Genomic DNA, 20,331 nt, shown 5'->3' with positions numbered 1-20,331 from the left:
ACCGGATATCCCACCACAGGTGATGGCTAATCCTGGTAACTATACTTGTTTTAGTCTTCCAGGGCATGGGCACGACTTCGGAGAGCTCCAAGGCGATTCTTGTAGAGAATGGATCATTGTCTCCCACAGCGCCAAGTACTCAGCCATATGGTCAGACCACACTACCCTGAGAGCGGATATATGGTGGTTATGCGGTGATAAAAGGATAAGAGCCAGACTACCACATGGTTCCCGAGGAGATTGTGCGGTGGTCCAGCCAATCATGCCGTTCCACCTGTTGTCAACAGAGATATGGCCAAAGGTACATAGTGGGAGAGACAGAAGCGTGAAACTCTGCAAGGATCCTTCCATTCTAGTATCTACATAGATGACATTGGAGTTCCCAGGGGAGTGACCACCGAGTACAAGGGTAGGAACCAGGTAGCAGCCGGGTGGGAATCCATAATTTGGTGGGTGATGGATAAACTACTTGTACTATAACCAGCAGAGGATTGCTAATTATACCCGAGATGCAGTTAAAGGGATAGCTGAGCAATTAGGACCAACTCCTCTCATGGCTTGGTAGAATAGGATGGCATTAGACAAGTTCTTAGCAGAAAAGGGAGGTGTATATAAAATGTTTGGAGGATTTTGTTGCACCCTTTATCCCTAATACAGATCCTGATGGGAGTATCTTCAAAGCTCTTGATGGACTGACTGTCCTGTCTAATGAATTAGATTAGAAGTCTGGATATGATGACATATTCCTGGACTGAAGGATGGTTTGGGAAATGGTTTGGGAAATGGTCCGGAGTATTCACTTCTGCGTTGACATCTCTTACCATCGTGGCCGGAGTACTGATTGTTTGTGGATGCTGCGCTATTCTATGCATTAGAGGACTTGTTCAAAGACTGATTGACTCTGCCATAACAAAAACTATGCATCAAGGAATGGAGACCTTGGAATCCAATGAAAGAATGAAAATGTTAGGACTTAATGATAAATATACTGAACATATTACTCTCCATCTATATTATATGAAGATCTTCTGTGAAATCTGACAAAAAGAAATCTGTCCCCAATGTGTACAGATAAATGATTTTATTACAAGATGAGGGAATGTTATGTTATAATTGTAATAAAGTTCTTTCTTTTATGTGCATGGTTGTATGTGTATATATATATATATATGTATGTGTATATATATATATATATACACATACATGTGTGTATGTGTGAGTATATATATGTGTGCATCCACAGTATATATGCACACATGATTGCATAAGCCATTTATTTTGCCTAGACTTTGAAACTCTTTTTAGCTTACGTATTGTGAACATATGGGTGTTACCTTTGGGAGTTACTTTTTGTGAACGTTAGCTGGTTTTCCTTATCTTGCATGACTTCTCTGGTAACGTAGATAAGGATTAACAGCTACGCTTATTCTAATTGCATGTACTATTTTTCTTGCAAATGTAGTGTTTTCAACGCCTTCTTTTCCTGCTATTTAAACTCTTAAGAATATGTATTGAAGTTAGACAGAGGACGGCCCACACCTAGTGTGGCTGTCATTCTCTCTCTCCGTGCCGGCATGACCAAATAAAGAAACATCTTACTTATTCAGGTCTAGACGATTTCTAATTGGAACATAAAAAATCCCTGACAAAGGGTCTTGTGGCTCTGGGGGTCTCTGCCAGTCTTTGCACTGGCCTGCAGTGTTCTTGTGGCTCAGGGCTTCTCTGCCAGTCTCAGCACTAAGCTGCAGGGGTCTTGTGGCTCCGGGAGGTCTCTGCCTGTCTCAGCACTGGGCTGCAGTGGTCTTGTGGCTCTGGGGGTCTCCGTCAGTCTCAGCACTGGGCTGCAGTTGTCTTGTGGCTCCAGGGGTCTCCGTCAGTCTCAGCACTGGGCTGCAGTGGTCTTGTGGCTCTGGGGGTCTCTATCAGTCTCAGCACTGGGCTGCAGTGGTCTTGTGGCTCCGGGGTTCTCCGTCAGTCTCAGCACTGGGCTGCAGTGGTCTTGTGGCTCTGGGGGTTTGTCAGTCTCAGCACTGGGCTGAAGGTGTCTGGTGGCTCTGGGGGTCTCCGTCAGTCTCAGCACTGGGCTGCAGATGTCTTGTGGCTCCGGGGTTCTCCGTCAGTCTCAGCACTGGGCTGCAGTCGTCTTGTGGCTCCGGGGTTCTCCGTCAGTCTCAGAACTGGGCTGTAGGTGTCTGGTGGCTCCGGGGTTCGCCGTCAGTCTCAGCACTGGGCTGCAGTTGTCTGGTGGCTCCGGGGTTCTCCGTCAGTCTCAGCACTGGGCTGCAGTTGTCTTGTGGCTCCAGCGGTCTCCGTCAGTCTCAGCACTGGGCTGCAGAGGTCTTGTGGCTCTGGGGTTCTCCGTCAGTCTCAGCACTGGGCTGCAGTTGTCTTGTGGCTCCAGGGGTCTCTGTCAGTCTCAGCACTGGGCTGCAGTGGTCTTGTGGCTCCGGGGTTCTCTGTCAGTCTCAGCACTGGGCTGCAGTGGTCTTGTGGCTCTGGGGGTTTCAGTCAGTCTCAGCACTGGGCTGCAGGTGTCTGGTGGCTCCGGGGGTCTCCGTCAGTCTCAGCACTGGGCTGCAGAGGTCTTGTGGCTTCACCTTATATTATAGCTGCAAAGTGAATAATAACCATCAGGGAACCTGAACCATCGGCCACGGAGCCAGAGGGGATTAGCAGAGTAGTTTGGGGGACATGTAGGACTTGCTTTTATTCTGCTGTTTGCGAAGTGGGATGTAGAAAAAGATGGCAATTCTGTTTTCTATTTTGTGACTGTACGGCCCCTTCAAACGACTTATCATGTTTTTCACAGATGCCACGTGTCCCCTATTTGACCTACGGTGCTCCTCTCATGTCCGTGTTTCCCCATCAGCACAGATAGGGGGTGTATACAGCGTACACTGAGGGGTCTGCAACCAAACCTGGGGTATACAGGTGTATACAGTGTACACAGGGGGTTGTTACCGAAGCTGGGGGTATACGGGTGTATACAGCGCACACTGAGGGGTCTGCGACTGAAGCTGGGGTATACGGGTGTATACAGTGTACACTGAGGGGTCTGCGACCAAAGCTGGGGGTATACAGGTGTATACAGCGTACACAGGGGGTTGTTTCCGAAGCTGGGGGTATACAGGTGTATACAGAGTACACAGAGGTGTCTGTGACCGAAGCTGGGGGTGTACTGGTGTATACAGTGTACACAGAGGAGTCTGTGACCGAAACTGGGGGTATACGGGTGTATACAGCGTACACAGGGGGCTGTTACCGAAGCTGGGGGTATATGGGTGTAAACAGCTTACACAGGAGTCTGCGACCAAAGCTGGGGATATATGAGTGTGTACAGCCTACACACAGGGGTCTGTGACCAAAGCTGGTGTGATTACAGGTGTATACTGCGTACAGCGAGGTGTCTGACTGAAGCTAGGGGTATACTGGTTTATACAGTGCACACTGAGGGGCCTGTGACCGAAGCTGGGGGCATACGGGTGTATACAGCGTACACAGGGGTCTGCGAACGAAGCTGGGGGTAAACATGTGTATACATTGTACACAGGGGTCTGTGACTGAAGCTGGGGGTATACGAGTGTATACAGGAGTCTGCGACTGAAGCTGGGGGAATACAGGTGTATATAGTGTATACAGGTTTCCACTCCGTACACCTCGTACACACACGGCTCCGCTCCGTACACCTAGCCAGGGCTGTGGAGTCGGTAAGCCAAACCTGCAACTCCGACTCCTCAATTTCCCTTACAGCGGCTCCGACTCCCACATATTGCTTATATTTAAGTGAAAAATTTATTGTAGTACAATGTGAACATCAGACATTTAATCATTTCTATGATCCAATAATCAAGATATTTAGATAGAACATAATATCTATTTATAGGAATACAACTTCAGAACACAAAAAACTGTAATAAATTGTAAATATGTAATATGCTGTATAATATCGATTACATGTATACAGTACAGTCATGGCCAAAAGTTTTGAGAATGACACAAATATTATATTTTCACATGATCTGCTGCCCTCTGGTTTTTATGTGTGTTTGTCAGATGTTTTTATCACATACAGAAATATAATTGCAATCATATTATGAGTAACAAAAGGTTATATTGACAGTTAAAATGAGTTAATGCAGCAAGTCAATATTTGCAGTGTTGACCCTTCTTCTCCAGGACCTCAGCACTTCTCCCTGGCATGCTCTCAATCAACTTCTGGATCAAATCCTGACTGATAGCAGTCCATTCTTGCAAAATCAATGCTTTTATTTTGTCTGAATTTGAAGGTTTTAGTCCACCCGTCTCTTGATGATTGACCACAAGTTCTCAATGGGATTAAGATCTGGGGAGTTTCCAGGCCATGGTCCCAATATCTCTATGTTTTGTTCCCTGAGCCATTTAGTTATCACCTTTGCTTTATGGCAAGGTGCTCCATCATGCTGAAAAAGGCATTGTTGATCGCCAAACTGCTCTTGGAGGACATTCTGGTACCATTCTTTATTCATGGCTGTGTTTTTAGGCAAGACTGAGAGAGAGCCCATTCCCTTGGCTGAGAAGCCACCCCACACATGAATGGTTTCAGGATGCTTGACAGTTGGCATGATACAAGACTGGTGGTAGCGCTCACCTGGTCTTCTCCGAATAAGCCGTTTTCCAGATGTCCCAAACAATCGAAAAGGGGATTCATCAGAGAAAATGACTTTACCCCAGTCCTCAGCAGTCCACTCCCTGTACCTCTTGCAGAATATCAGTCTGTCCATGATGTTTTTTCTGGAGAGAAGTGGCTTCTTTGCTGCCCTCCTTGAGACCAGGCCTTGCTCCAAGAGTCTCCGCCTCACAGTGCGTGCAGATGCACTCACACCTGCCTGCTGCCATTCCTGAGCAAGCTCTGCACTGCTGGTAGCCCGATCCGCAGCTGAAACACTTTTAAAAGACGGTCCTGGCACTTGCTGGTCTTTCTTGGGCGCCCTGGAGCCTTTTTGGCAACAAGGGAACCTCTCTCCTTGAAGTTCTTGATGATGCGATAGATTGTTGACTGAGGTGCAATCTTTCTAGCTGCGATACACTTCCCTGTTAGGCCATTTTTGTGCAGTGCAATGATGACTGCATGTGTTTCTTTAGAGATAACCATGGTTAACAGAAGAGAAACAATGATGCCAAGCACCAGCCTCCTTTTAAAGTGTCCAGTGGTGTCATTCTTACTTAATCATGACAGATTGATCTCCAGCCCTGTCCTCATCAACACCCACACCTGTGTTAATGGAGCAATCACTGAAACGATGTTAGCTGGGCCTTTTAAGGCAGGGCTGCAATGATGTTGAAATGTGTTTTGGGGGATAAAGTTAATTTTCTTGGCAAATATTGACTTTGCAAGTAATTGCTGTTAAGCTGATCACTCTTTATAACATTCTGGAGTTATGCAAATTGCCATTAGAAAAAATGAAGCAGTAGACTTTGTAAAAATTAATATTTGTGTCATTCTCAAAACTTTTGGCCATGGCTGTACAGACCAAAGTTTGGACACACCTTCTCATTCAAAGAGTTTTCTTTATTTTCATGACTATGAAAATTGTAGATTCACTCTGAAGGCATCAATACAATGAATTAACACATGTGGAATTATATAATTAACAAAAAAGTGTGAAACAACTGAAAATATGTCTTATATTCTAGGTTCTTCAAAGTAGCCACCTTTTGCTTTGATTACTGCTTTGCACACTCTTGGCATTCTCTTGATGAGCTTCAAGAGGTAGTCACCGGAAATGGTCTTCCAACAGTCTTGAAGGAGTTCCCAGAGATGCTTAGCACTTGTTGGCCCTTTTGCCTTCACTCTGCGGTCCAGCTCACCCCAAACCATCTCGATTGGGTTCAGGTCTGGTGACTGTGGAGGCCAGGTCATCTGGCGTAGCACCCTATCACTCTCCTTCTTGGTCAAATAGCCCTTACACAGCCTGGAGGTGTGTTTGGGCTCATTGTCCTGTTGAAAAATAAATGATGGTCCAGCTAAACACAAACCGGATGGAATAGCATGCCACTGCAAGATGCTGTGGTGGCCATGCTGGTTCAGTATGCCTTCAATTTTGAATAAATCCCCAACAGTGTCACCAGCAAAGCACCATCACACCTCCTCATCCATGCTTCACGGTGGGAACCAGGCATGTAGAGTCCATCCCTTCACCTTTTCTGCGTCGCACAAAGACAAGGTGGTTGGAACCAAAGATCTCAAATTTGGACTCACCAGACCAAAGCACAGATTTCCACTGGTCTAATGTCCATTCCTTGAGTTCTTTAGCCCAAACAAGTCTCTTCTGCTTGTTGCCTGTCCTTAGCAGTGGTTTCCTAGCAGCTATTTTACCATGAAGGCCTGCTGCACAAAGTCTCCTCTTAACAGTTGTTGTAGAGATGTGTCTGCTGCTAGAACTCTGTGTGACATTGACCTGGTCTCTAATCTGAGCTGCTGTTAACCTGCGATTTCTGAGGCTGGTGACTAGGATGAACTTATCCTCCGCAGCAGAGGTGACTCTTGGTGTTCCTTTCCTGGGGCGGTCCTCATATGAGCCAGTTTCTTTGTAGCGCTTGATGGTTTTTGCCAATACACGTGGGGACACTTTCAAAGTTTTCCCAATTTTTCGGACTGACTGACCTTCATTTCTTAAAGTAATGATGGCCACTCGTTTTTCTTTACTCAGCTGCTTTTTTCTTGCCATAATACAAATTCTAACAGTCTATTCAGAAGGACTATCAGCTGTGTATCCACCAGACTTCTGCACAACTGATGGTCCCAACCCCATTTATAAGGCAAGAAATCCCACTTATTAAACCTGACAGGGCACATCTGTGAAGTGAAAACCATTTCCGGTGAGTACCTCTTGAAGCTCATCAAGAGAATGCCAAGAGTGTGCAAAGCAGTAATCAAAGCAAAAGGTGGCTACTTTGAAGAACCTAGAATAGAAGACATACAGTATTTTCAGTTGTGTGACACATTTTTGTTAATTATATAATGCCACATGTGGTAATTCATAGTTTTGATGCCTTCAGAGTGAATCTACAATTTTCATAGTCATGAAAATAAAGAAAACGCTTTGATTGAGGTGTGTCCAAACCTTTGGTCTGTACTGTGTGTGTGTGTATATATATATATATATATATATACACACACACACATACATACACACACACACACTATGACTTATCTTGGCTAAGACAAAGCCTAGATCCTCAGGCTACATCCACACCATGGGCGTAGCCAGGATCAAACCTGGGGGGGCAGAACCTCATACTGCACACCCCTACACTTGAAAATAAAGCCTGCACCTTAAGAAGATGTGGTGGTGAATGCAGTCTATTTATTCCAACTATCAGTTGATGTTACTAAAGACGAGCAATGCCTGTCCTGGGCGTCCTTTTGGGCAGCTATGAGATGTACCTGACTGGTGCTAAAATAAAAAGGAGTGTTAGTCTGTGTGCTATCCGGCTTTCATTCTTTTTGGTACAGATATGATATGGATAGACAGATATGGATAAATGAATATATAGATAAAAGCAGATTAGAAATCTGCTCTGACATTGAAAACATTATCTATGAGCTCAAAAACCTTTCAAATGATGCAGTTTTTAAAAAGCTGATCTGCTTTTGCAACTGAAAAACGTATCCTCAAAAAACGCAGCAAAAACGCTGTGTGTGAATGTAGCCTTAGATCAGGAATAGAACAGCCATTTATAGGACATTTCATAACTTTCCCAAACTCCTATGAAAAAATATTCAGCACATCCTGCATTGAACTACTGTACCCAATTTATTATATATTTTAGGAGTCGGAATCGGTCCATTTTATACCAACTCCAACTCCACCAAAATGAGCTCCGACTCTGACTCCACAGCCCTGGTGGTAACTCTATTAATGTCATCCAGATTCCAGTCATTACTGTTATATGCAGCCAGAATCCGTCAGTCGCTGTTTGCGGGGTTCTGGGACTTGCTGGTTGCAGTTCAGCCATTGCAAGTGGGAATCATTCCTCCTGATCGTGCTCCTCACGCCCCTTTATTTGTGACTTCACCCAAACATTTATATTCATTCACTCTGAGGGACACAACATTGTTTATATTCTACTATCTTACTAAAGGTTATGTTTTATCTCCCGTCCACCACACTCCAGCTCCGGCTCCGCCCCCCCATGCACCAGCTCCGGTTCCCATCCACCACAAGCCGGCTCCAGCTCTGCTCCCGTCCACCACACTCCAGCTCCGCCCTCCACGCGCCGGCTCCGCCCCCGTCCACCACACGCCAGCTCCACTCCCGTCCGCCACACCCCAGCTCCGGTCCCGCTCCCGTCCACCACACGACACCTCCGGCTCCACTCCCGTCCGCCACACCCCAGCTTCGGCCCCGCTCCCGTCCACCACACGACAGCTCTGCCTCTGCTCCCGTCCACCAAACGACAGCTCCGGCTCCCGTCCACCACACGCCAGCTCCGACTCCGCTCCCGTCCATCACACGACAGCTCCGAGTCCGCTCCCGTCCACCACACGCCAGCTCCGACTCCGCTCCCGTCCATCACACGACAGCTCCGGCTCTGCTCCCATCCACCACACGACAGCTCCGACTCCGCTCCCGTCCACCACACGACAGCTCCGCTCCCGTCCACCACACGCCAGCTCCGGCTCCGCTCCCGTCCACCACACGACAGCTCCGGCTCCACTCCCATCCACCACACGACAGCTCCGCTCCCGTCCACCACACGCCAGCTCCGGCTCCCGTCCACCACACGACAGCTCCAACTCCGCTCCCGTCCACCACACGCCAGCTCCGGTCCTCCACACGCCAGCTCCGGTCCGCCATGCGCAGCTTCTGCCTGTTCCCCCATGCTCAGCCTCTGACCCCCCATGCTCAGCCTCTGCTCCCTCCCCATTCTCTCCCCCCATGCTCAGCCTCTGCCCCCTCCCCCACGCCCAGCCTCTGCCCCCTCCCCCACTCTCTCCCCCCATGCTCAGCCTCTGCCCCCCTCCCCCATGCTCAGCCTCTGTCCCCCCCATGCCCAGCCTCTGCTCCCCTCCCACGCACCAGCCTCTGCTCCTCCCCATGCTCAGCCTCTGCTCCCCCCCATGCTCAGCCTCTGCTCCCCCCCATTGCTCAGCCTCTGCTCCCCCCCATTGCTCAGCCTCTGCTCCCCCCCCATGCGCAGCCTCTGCTCCCCCCCCATGCGCAGCCTCTGCTCCCCCCCCATGCGCAGCCTCTGCTCCCCCCCCATGCGCAGCCTCTGCTCCCCCCCCATGCGCAGCCTCTGCTCCCCCCCCATGCTCAGCCTCTGCTCTCCCCTCCATGCTCAGCCTCTGCTCCCCCCATGCTCAGCCTCTGCTCCTCCCCATGCTCAGCCTCTGCTCCTCCCCATGCTCAGCCTCTGCTCCTCCCCATGCTCAGCCTCTGCTCCCCCCATGCTCAGCCTCTGCTCCTCCCCATGCTCAGCCTCTGCTCCCCCCCCATGCCCAGCCTCTGCTCCTCCCCCATGCCCAGCCTCTGCTCCTCCCCCATGCCCAGCCTCTGCTCCTCCCCCATGCCCAGCCTCTGCTCCCCCCCCATGCTCAGCCTCTGCTCCTCCCCCATGCCCAGCCTCTGCTCCTCCCCCATGCCCAGCCTCTGCTCCTCCCCCATGCCCAGCCTCTGCTCCTCCCCCATGCCCAGCCTCTGCTCCTCCCCCATGCCCAGCCTCTGCTCCCCCCCATTGCTCAGCCTCTGCTCCCCCCCCATTGCTCAGCCTCTGCTCCCCCCCCATTGCTCAGCCTCTGCTCCCCCCCATGCTCAGCCTCTGCTCCCCCCCATGCTCAGCCTCTGCCCCCCCACACACCGTCTCCCTTCTGTCCTCTGCGGGGTGTCGCCGCTCCCTCCTCCGGGTTTCTCGGTGTGTTGTGTCGCGCTCTTCCCCGCTGACAGCTCCGCTCCTCTGCTGCGCGCTCTGCACACTGCTCTCCTATGGTGAATGCTGGACAGTGTGGGCGGGGCCACAGCTTCCTCCCGTCTGTTCTATGGAGGAGGAGGCGCCGCCCCTTCTGGTCACATGGGCATGACGTCACCACAGGTCCTGTGCACTGCACAGAGCAGTCATATATGTGGCAGACACTGAGGCCCCTGATCATGTGACCCCTGACTCCTCCCCTCCTGTGACCTCATCACAGGTCCTGTGTGCATAGAGCAGTCATATATGTGGCAGACACTGAGGCCCCTGATCATGTGACCCCTGACTCCTCCCCTCCTGTGACCTCATCACAGGTCCTGTGTGCACAGAGCAGTCATATATGTGGCAGACACTCCTGCACCTTCTGCTTTCTGGGCCGGTTCCTCCTGTGAGTCCTATTAACCCTTCCGCCCCCTGTCTTCTCCTTTCTGACAGGACAATCTCTGAATTCGGACAGTGTGACGAGAATTTCAGCAATGTGGAAGGAAGAAATGACAATTTTCCTGTTTTCCTCACAGAAATGTGACTTTCCCCCAATGTATCATTGTCCTACAGGTGACAGGAGCGCTGAGGCCGCACAGTGCGCCGTGTCTCCTGAGGGCCGATACCCCACAGGCTCGGGAGGGAAGGGGCGCCATTGTGGCTGGGATAGACGGCGGACGCCGTGTGACGTGTGAAGAGCGCTGACACCAGAACAGCAGAGACCCCACAAGTGGCCCCGTGTTACCCCCTCCACCTCTGGGGGACTCATCTAGGGGGCAGGGAGGATTATTAACCCTCAGGGGAGTCGCTTGTGTAATACACGACTGCTCCGTTTGGGGGTCACCCAGACAATTTTGTGTTTTCCATGAAAACTCTGACTTTTATTCATCCATTGAGTTGCCAAATGAATTTAACCCCTTAAAAGGAGTCTGTCACCCCATTTTAGCTCTATAAGCTGGGGCCGCCGCCATCAGGGGCTTATCTCCAGCATTCTGTAATGCATTCTGTAATGCTGTAGATAAGCCCCCGATGTAACCTAAAGATAAGAAAAACACGTGAGATTATACTCACCCCGGCGTCCGGTCCGATGGGTGTCTCCCATCTTCATACGATGATGTCCTCCTCCTAACTTCTCCCTCGGCTCCTGTGCAGGCATGCTTTATTGGCCCTGTTGAGGGCAGAGCAGAGTACTGCAGTGCGAGGGGCCGGGAAAGGTCAGAGAGGTCCCGCGCATGCGCACTGCAGTACTCTGCGCTGCCTTCTACAGGGCAGATAAAGCACGCCTGCACAGGAGCCGAGGGATAGGAGGAGGACATCATCGTATGAAGATGGGAGGCCCTGGACCGGACTGCAACACCCCCCGGTGAGTATAATCTCACGTGTTTTTCTTATCTTTCAGGTTACATCGGGGGCTTATCTACAGCATTACAGAATGCATTACAGAATGCTGTAGATAAGCCCCTGATGGCGGTGGCCGCAGCTGATAGGGCTAAAATGGGGTGACAGATTCCCTTTAATGAATGGAGCTTTTTACGTTTTTCGCTCCCATTTTTTCCAGAGCCATAATTTTTTTATTTCTCCGTCAGTATGGGCGTGTGAGGGTTTTTTTTTGCGGGATGAGTTGTGCTTTTGAACGACACCATTGCTTCTACCATGTCTTGTACTCAAAACCGGGAAAAAAATTCCAAGTGCGGTGAAATTGCAAAAAAAGTGCCATCCCACACTTGTTTCTTGCTTGGCTTTTTTGCTCGGTTCACTAAATGCTAAAACTGCCCTGCCATCATGATTCTCCGGGTCATTCCGAGTTCATAGACTCCAAACATGTCTAGGTTCTCTTTTATCTAAGTGGTGAAAAAAAATACAAAATTTGCTAAAAAATAAGCACAATTTTCCAAGCCCCGTAACGTCTCCATTTTTCGTGATCTTGTGCTTGGTGAGGGCTTATTTTTTGCGTACCGGGCTGATGTTTTTAATGATACCACGTTTTTGCAGATACATTCTTTTCATCGCCCGTTATTGCATTTTAATGCAATGTCACGGTGACCAAAAAAAACGTAATTCTGTCATTTGATTTTTTTTCTCGCTACGCCATTTAGCAGTCGGGTTAATCCTTTTTTTATTGATAGAGCGGGCGATTCTGAATGCGGTGATACCTAATATCTGTAGGTTTGATTTTTTTTATTGTTTTATTTTGATTGGGGCGAAAGAGGGGTGATTTGAATTTTTATGTTTTTTATTTTCTTTAATTTTTAAACACTTATTTTTGGCATGCTTCAATAGCCTCCATGGGAGAGTAGAAGCATGCCATACTTGATCGGCTCTGCTACATATGGGAGATGAGCAGATCGCCCATATGTAGCAGTAATACAGCAATTGCTATGAGCGCCAACCACAGGTTGGCGCTCATAGCAATCTGACGGCAACAACCATAGAGGTCTCTATGAGACCTCTGATTGTCATGGCAACGCTGACACCCGATCACGTGACGGGGGTTGGTGATACGCTCATTTCTGGCTGGACGCCGGAAGTACTAGTTTAATGCCCGCTGTCAGTGTTTGACAGTGAGATTTAACTAGTTAATAGGCGCGGGCAGATCTTGATTCCACCCGCGCCTATTGCCGGCACATGTCACCTGTTTATAACAGCTGACATGTCGAGGTTTTGAAGTGGGCTCACCGCCGAAGCCCACATCAAAGCAGAGGATACTGACCGCTGATGTACTATCCCGCCAGCGGTCTGTAAGGGGTTAAAATCTTGTCCAGACATTGACAAGGTTCGAAAAAAAGATTTTTATTTGAAATAATAATTTTCTCCTTTAAACTTTGCTTTCGTCAAAGAATGCCCCCTTGGCAGCAATTTCAGCATTGCAGACCTTTGGCATGTGTACCATACGGTCAAGCTGCTCCCACAACTGCTCAATGGGGTTGAGATCTGGTGACTGCGCTGGCCACTCCATTACAGACAGAATACCAGCTGCCGGCTTCTTCCCTAAATAGCTCTTGCATAATTTGGAGGTGTGCTTTGGGTCATTGTCCTGTTGTAGGATGAAATTGGCTACAATCAAGCGCTGTCCACAGGGTATGGCATTGCAAAATGGAGTGATAGCCTTCCTTATTCAAAATCCCTTTTACCTTGTGCAAATCTCCCACTTTACCAGCACCAAAGCAACCCCAGACATCACATAACCTCCACCATGCTTGACAGATGGCGTCAGGCACTCTTCCAGCATCTTTTCAGTTGTTCTGTGTCTCACAAATGTTCTTCTGTGTGATACAAACACCTCAAACTTGGATTCGTCTGTCCATAACACTTTTTTCCAATCTTGTTCTGTCCAATGTCTGTGTTCTTTTGCCCATATTAATGTTTTCTTTCTATTAGCCAGTCTCAGATATGGCTTTTTCTTTGCCACTGTGCCCTGAAGGCCAGCATCCCGGAGTCGCCTCTTCACTGTAGACGTTGACTCTGGCGTTTTGCGTGTACTATTTATTGAAGCTGCCAGTTGAGGACCTGTGAGGCGTCGAGTTCTCAAACGACAGACTCTAACGTACTTGTTACTCAGTTGTGCAGCGGGGCCTCCTACTTTTCTTTCTACTATGGTTAAAGCCTGTTTTTGCTCTAGGAGTAGTACACACCGTTGTAGGAAATCTTCAGTTTCTTGGCAATTTCTTATATAGAATTAATTTCTAAGAACGAGAATAGACTGTCAAGTTTCACATGAAAGTTCTTTTTTTTCTGGCCATTTTGAGAGTTTAATGGAACCAACAAATGTAATGCTCCAGATTCTCAACTAGCTCAAAGGAAGGTCAGGTTTATATCTTCTCTAATCAGCCAAACTGTTTTCAGCTGTGCTAACATACTTGCATAAGGGTTTTCAAGGGTATTCTAACCATCCATTAGCCTTCTTACACAGTTATCAAACACAAAGTACCATAAGAACACTGGAGTGATGGTTGTTGGAAATGGGCCTCTATACACCTATGAAGATATTGCATTACAAACCAGACGTTTGCAGCTAGAATAGTCAATTACCACATTAACAATGTATAGGGTGTATTTCTGAATCATTTAATGTTAGCTTCATTAGAGAAAACTGCTTTTCTTTCAAAAATAAGGAAATTTCTAAGTGACCCTAAACTTTTACATGGTAGTGTGCTTTAATATTAGCCGTATTTCCTGTTGGCAGGTATACCTTTTCTTTTAGGATTTGATTAAAAACTTCCACCAGTGGAGAAGAAACGTCTTCTACTAATGTTTTATAGAACTCCCCTGGCAGCCCATCTGGTCCGGGGGCCTCGCTATTTTTCAGGGAGTTAATAGTGTCTAGTATCTCTTCCTTTCTTATTGTAGAGTTGAATCTTTCTCACCTTCTGAGACTGTTGGGAGGGATAGTCTATCTAGGAATGTCTTCCCCTCTTCTCCATCTACTGGTTCTTGTTCATACAATGTGTTATAGTATTTATGCCAGCTGTCATTTATGATTTTTGGGTCTGTTTGTGGTGAACCTTTGTGGTCATTCAAGCTACCTATAAATCTCATAGGTGTTCGACCTTTTGCCAAGCGAGCCAATAATGAACCAGCCTTATTACCGTATCTAAAAATTCAGACGTTTTTTGGTTCCCCCTTATTCTTTCTAGTCTGTCCAGCTAAAGGTCAAATTCTGCTTTAGCTTTGATCCATTTATGCCTATTTTCTAAATTGGGTCAGTTAACCCCTTAACCCCCAAGGGTGGTTTGCACGTTCATGACCAGGCCAATTTTTACAATTTTGACCACTGTCACTTTATGAGGTAATAACTCTGAAACACTTCCATGGATCCTGGTGATTCTGACATCGTTTTCTCGTGACATATTGTACTTCATGTTAGTGGTAAAATTTCATTCAATAATTTGCGTTTATTTGTGAAAAAAAATGGAAATTTGGCGAAAATTTCGCAATTTTCGCAATTTTCCAACTTTGAGTTTTTATGCCCTTAAATCACAGAGATACGGCACACAAAAAACTTAATAAGTAACATTTCCCACATGTTTACTTTACATCAGCACAGAACCAAAACTTTTTTTTTTAAGGAAGTTATAAGGGTTAAAAGTTGACCAGCGATTTCTCATTTTTGCAACACCATTTTATTTTTACGGACCACATCACATTTGAAGCCACTTTGAGGGGTCTATGTGATAGAAAATACCCAAAAGTGACACCACTCTAAAAACTGCACCCCTTAAGGTGCTCAAAACCACATTCAAGGAGTTTATTAACCCTTCAGGTGCATCACAGGAATTTTTTGAATATTTAAAAAAATGAATATTTAACTTTTTTTCACAAAAAAATACTTCAGATTCTATTTTTTTTATTTTACCAAGGGTAACAGGAGAAATTGGACGCAAAAGTTATTGTGCAGTTTGTCCTGAGTACGCTGATACCTAATATGTGGGGGGAACCACTGTTTCGGCGCATGACAGAGCTCAGAACGGAAGGAGCGCCGTTTGACTTTTTCAATGCAAAATTGGCTGGAATTCAGATCGGATGCCATGTCACGTTTGGAGAGACCCTGAATTACCTAAACAGTGGAAACCCCCCACAAGTGACCCATTTTGGAAACTAGACCCCCCAAGGAACTTGTCTAGATATGTGGTGAGAACTTTGAACCCACAAGGGCTTCACAGAAGTTTATAACGTACAGCGGAACAATAAAAAAATCATATTTTTTCCACAAAAATAATCTTTTCACCCCCAATTTTTATTTTCCTAAGGGTAACAAGACCCTAAAAGTTATTGTGCAATTTGTCCTGAGTACGCTGATACCCCATATGTGGGTGTAAACGACTATTTCGGCGCATGGCAGAGCTCAGAAGGTAAGCAGCGCCATTTGACTTTTTTGGCTGGAATTGAGATCGGACACCATGTCGCGATTGGAAAACCCCTGATGTACCAAAACAGTGGAAACCCCCCACAAATGACCCCATTTTGGAAACTAGACCCCTTAAGGAACTTATCTAGATGTGTGGTGAGCACTTTTAAACCCCCAGTGCTTCACAGAAGTTTATAATGACCGGGCGTGAAAATAAAAAAATCGTATTTTTTCCACAAACATGATCTTTTAGTCCCCATTTTTTTTATTTTCCCAAGGGTACCAGGAGAAATTGGACCCTAAAAGTTGTTGTCCAATTTGTCCTGAGTGCGCTGATACCCCATATGTGGGAGAAAACTACTGTATGGGCACACGTCGGGGCTCGGAAGGGAAGTAGTGACGTTTTGGAATGCAGACTTTGATGGAATGCTCTGCAGGTGTCATGTTGCATTTGGAGAGCCCCTAATGTACCTAAACAGTGGAAACCCCCCCCACAAATGACCCCATTTTGGAAACTAGACCCCTAAGGAACTTATCTAGATGTGTGGTGAGCACTTTGAACCCCCAAGGGCTTCACAGAAGTTTATAACGCCCGGGCGAGAAAATGAAAAAAATCGTAATTTTTCCACAAACCTGATCATTTAGTCACCATTTTTTTATTTTCCCAAGGGTACCAGGAGAAATTGGACCCCAAAAGTTGTTGTCCAATTTGTTCTGAGTACGCTGATACCTCATATGTGGGAGTAAACTACTGTATGGGCACACGTCGGGGCTCAGGAGGGAAGTAGTGACGTTTTGGAATGCAGACTTTGATGGACTGGTCTGCGGGTGTCGTGCGTTTGGAGAGCCCCTGATGTACCTAAACTATTGAAACTCCCCACAAGTGACCCCATTTTGGAAACTAGACCCCCTAAGGAACTTATCTAGATGTGTGGTGAGCACTTTGAACCCCCAAGTGCTTCACAGAAGTTTATAACGCCCGGGCGTGAAAATAAAAAAATCATTTTTTTGCACAAAAATTATATTTTTGCCCCCAATTTTTTATTTTCCTAAGGGTAACAGGAGAAATTGGACCCCAAAAGTTGTTTTGCAATTTGTCCTGAGTAGGCTGATACCCTATATGTGGGGGTAAAACACTGTTTGGGTACATGGCAGAGCTTGGAAGGGAAGGAGCGCCGTTTGACTTTTTCAACGCAGAATTGGCTGGAATTGAGATCAGACGCCATGTTGCGTTTGGAGAGCACCTGATGTGCCCAAACAATGGAAACCCCCAATTATAACTCCAACCCTAACCCCAACACACCCCTAACCCTAATCTCAGCCCTAACCCTAGCTCTAACCCTAATGGGAAAATGGAAATAAATACATTTTCTTTTAATTTTATTGTTTTTCCCTAACTAAGGGGGTGATAACGGGGGGTTTGATTTACTATTTATGGTGGTTTTTATGTTTGGCAGCTGTCGCACGCTAAAAGACGCGTTTTATTATAAAAAGTTTTTGCATCACCACATATTGAGAGCTATAATTTTTCCGTATTTTGACCCACCGAGTCATGTGAGGTCTTATTTTTTGCGGGACGAGTTGACGTTTTTATTGATACCATTTTCGGGAACGTGACATCTTTTGATCGCTTTTTATTCCGATTTTTTTTACGCAGAATGAACAAAAACCAGCGTTTCATGAATTTCTTTTGGGGGAGTGCGTTTACACCGTTCCGCCTGCGGTAAAATTGATAAAGCCCTTTTATTCTTCGGGTCGGTACGGTTACAGCGATACCTCATTTGAGTCTTTTTTTATGTTTTGGCGCTTTTATGCAATGAAAACAATTTTATATAAAAAATAATTATTTTTGCATTGCTTTATTCTGCGAGCTATAACTTTTTTATTTTTTTGCTGATGATGCTGTGTGGTGGCTCGTTTTTTGCGGGACAAGATGACGTTTTCAGCGGTACCATGGATATTTATATGCGTCTTTTTGATCGCGCGTTATTGCACTTTTTGTTTGGCGGTATGATAATAAATCATTATTTTTTGCTTAGTTTTTTATTTTTATTTTTTAAGGGGTTCGCTAAAGGGGTTAACTAGTGGGACAGTTTTATAGGGCGGGTCGTTATGGACGCGGCGATACCAAATATGTGTAGTTTTAATGTTTTTGTTTTTTTTATTTCCAAAAAATGAATTTATTAGGGAATATAGATATATTTTTTTTAACTTATTTAGCGATATATTTTAAAATTATTTTTACACCTTTTTTTAACTTTATTTCATTGTCCCAGGGGGGACATCACTGTCCTGTGACAGATCGCTGATCTGTCACATCACAGATCACTGTGACAGATCAGCGATCTGTCACAGGCATTGAAGCAGACTTCCTCATGTCTGCGCTTTGCAGGCACTGAGGAAGCCAGCTCCCTGCAGGCCCCCGAAGGTCCCCGTCGCCATCTTGGATTCGGGGACCTGCAGGGAAGGAGCCCCCCCGCAGCAGCGCTGCATATTGCGCTGCTGTGGGGGGCTCAGGGAAGCACGGAGGGAGCCCCCTCCCTGCCGATGCTTCCCTTTAACCCCTTTCTGCCATTCGACGTACTATCCCGTCCACGGTACCCGGGCCCGTATGACCGTGGACGGGATAGTACGTCGGGCCCTTTAATGCGATACCGCAGGGCCTGCAGGAGTTGGCTGGCGCGATCGATTAGATCGGCGATCGCGCCAACCACAGGGCACAGCTGCGGTCACCATGTGACCGCTCTGTGCCCTGCTGGTGACCTGGGCATGACCTGCCTAGTAATCAGAGCTGTGAGCTCCGATTCTAGGCAGTTGCCATGGTCACCAAGCAGATCAGGGATTGGTGGGATCGATGTAATCATTCGATCCCACCAATGACAGGTCACAGCAGCGATGTGACCGCTCTGTGACCTGCCCCCTGACCTGCCTCTGACCTGTCTGACCTGTCTGCAGGGGTCCTAACTCTAGCTGAGGATTCCTGCAGAGAGGTCGGACGCAGCAAGAGCTCCTGTGCTGGGTATTGTGGTGCCACAGCTTGTAGCATCACAATCCCTGCAGAAGAAAGAAGAAGAAAGAAAACTACAATTGTAAATGTTAATTGATCCCTGATCCCCTGCCCAATCTATCTTCACCCCCCAATCTATCTTCATCCCCCCATCCCCCCTCCACCCCTCCTCTTACCCCCCTTCACCCCCCTCCACCCCCCTTTTACCCCCCTCCACCCCACTTTTGCGCCACCTCCGTGCGCAGCCGGCGAGCGTTGATCGGTGACGCAGTTCACCGATCAACACTCGAGCTCGCTTTTTTTCCTTAGCCCCCTTTGCGCCACTTCCGTTCACACATTCCGCAGCCGCAAAAGTTGGATAAGTGACACACGTCACTTATCCAAGCTTGTGCCTGCCGTTTTTCATTTTTTTCACCCCCCTTTGTGCCACCTAACTACAACCCTAACTGTTGATCCCTGCCAAATCTCTCTTCATTCACCCCAATCCCCCCATCCCCCTTCCCCCTATTTTTACCCCCCTCCACCCCACTTTTGCGCCACCTCCGTGCGCAGCTGCCGAGCGTTGATTGGTGACGCAGTTCACCGATCAACACTTGAGCTCGCTTTTTTTTTCCTTAGCCCCTCCGTACACACATCCCGCAGCTGCGAAACTTGGATAAGTGACACAGTTCACTTATCAGAGTTTGCCGTTTTCCTTTTTTTTTTTTTTTTTCCACCCCCCCCTTGCGCCACCCCTTGCGCACATCCAGCAGCCTAGTTTTGATAAGTGACACTTATCAGCTAGGGCCTGCTGTTTTAGACTTTTTTCCACTGTACACATACAGTTTTCAATAAAGTGTACACCCAAGCACCATATTTACACAAAAATGTCATCAAATTCATCCCAACAACGCTATTCAGTGGAGGAGGCATATGCTTTACTTGCCTCCGAAACTGCTCCAGGACAGAAGATGAGGCAGCGCCCACCATGCCCGCAGCTGACCCAGTGCTCCCCGTATGGACCTCGCCCCCCGAAAATTATGAGCCACTGATTCCTGATTTTGTGGCAGAATCAGGAATCAAGTTTGACACCACCGGCCTCACAGAAATTGACTTTTTCAAAGTCTTTTTCTCTGAGGATTTTGTTAACCTCATGGTGGAGCAAACTAATTTTTACGCTCGTCAATTTTTGGAGCAAAACCCGCGTTCAACATTTTCAAACTGGTCTCCTGTAGACGCAGTTGAAATGACGCAGTTTTGGGGCCTGGTCCTCCATATGGGGATACTGAAGAAGCCGGAAATTCGGCAATATTGGAGTGTTGATATTTTATACAACACTCCAGTGTTCCGAATGGTCATGGCCCGGACGCGGTTTGAGGCCATGCACAAGTTTCTGCATTATACTGATAATGCAGAGTGTCCCGCACAAGATGACCCCAACTTTGACCGTCTGTTCAAAGTTCGGCCGGTCATCGAACACTTCAACAAAAAGTTTGCTGAAGTGTACGTGCCCCAAAGGGACATCTGCGTGGATGAGTCCTTGGTTCACTTCAAGGGAAGGCTGCGA

Source organism: Dendrobates tinctorius, unplaced genomic scaffold, assembly GCF_039654945.1.
Source record: "Dendrobates tinctorius isolate UK_male_01 unplaced genomic scaffold, ASM3965494v1 ptg000017l, whole genome shotgun sequence".
Classification (NCBI taxonomy): Eukaryota; Metazoa; Chordata; class Amphibia; order Anura; family Dendrobatidae; genus Dendrobates; species Dendrobates tinctorius.
The sequence above is the reverse complement of the archived record's forward strand: the minus strand, read 5'-3'. Positions refer to the sequence as shown.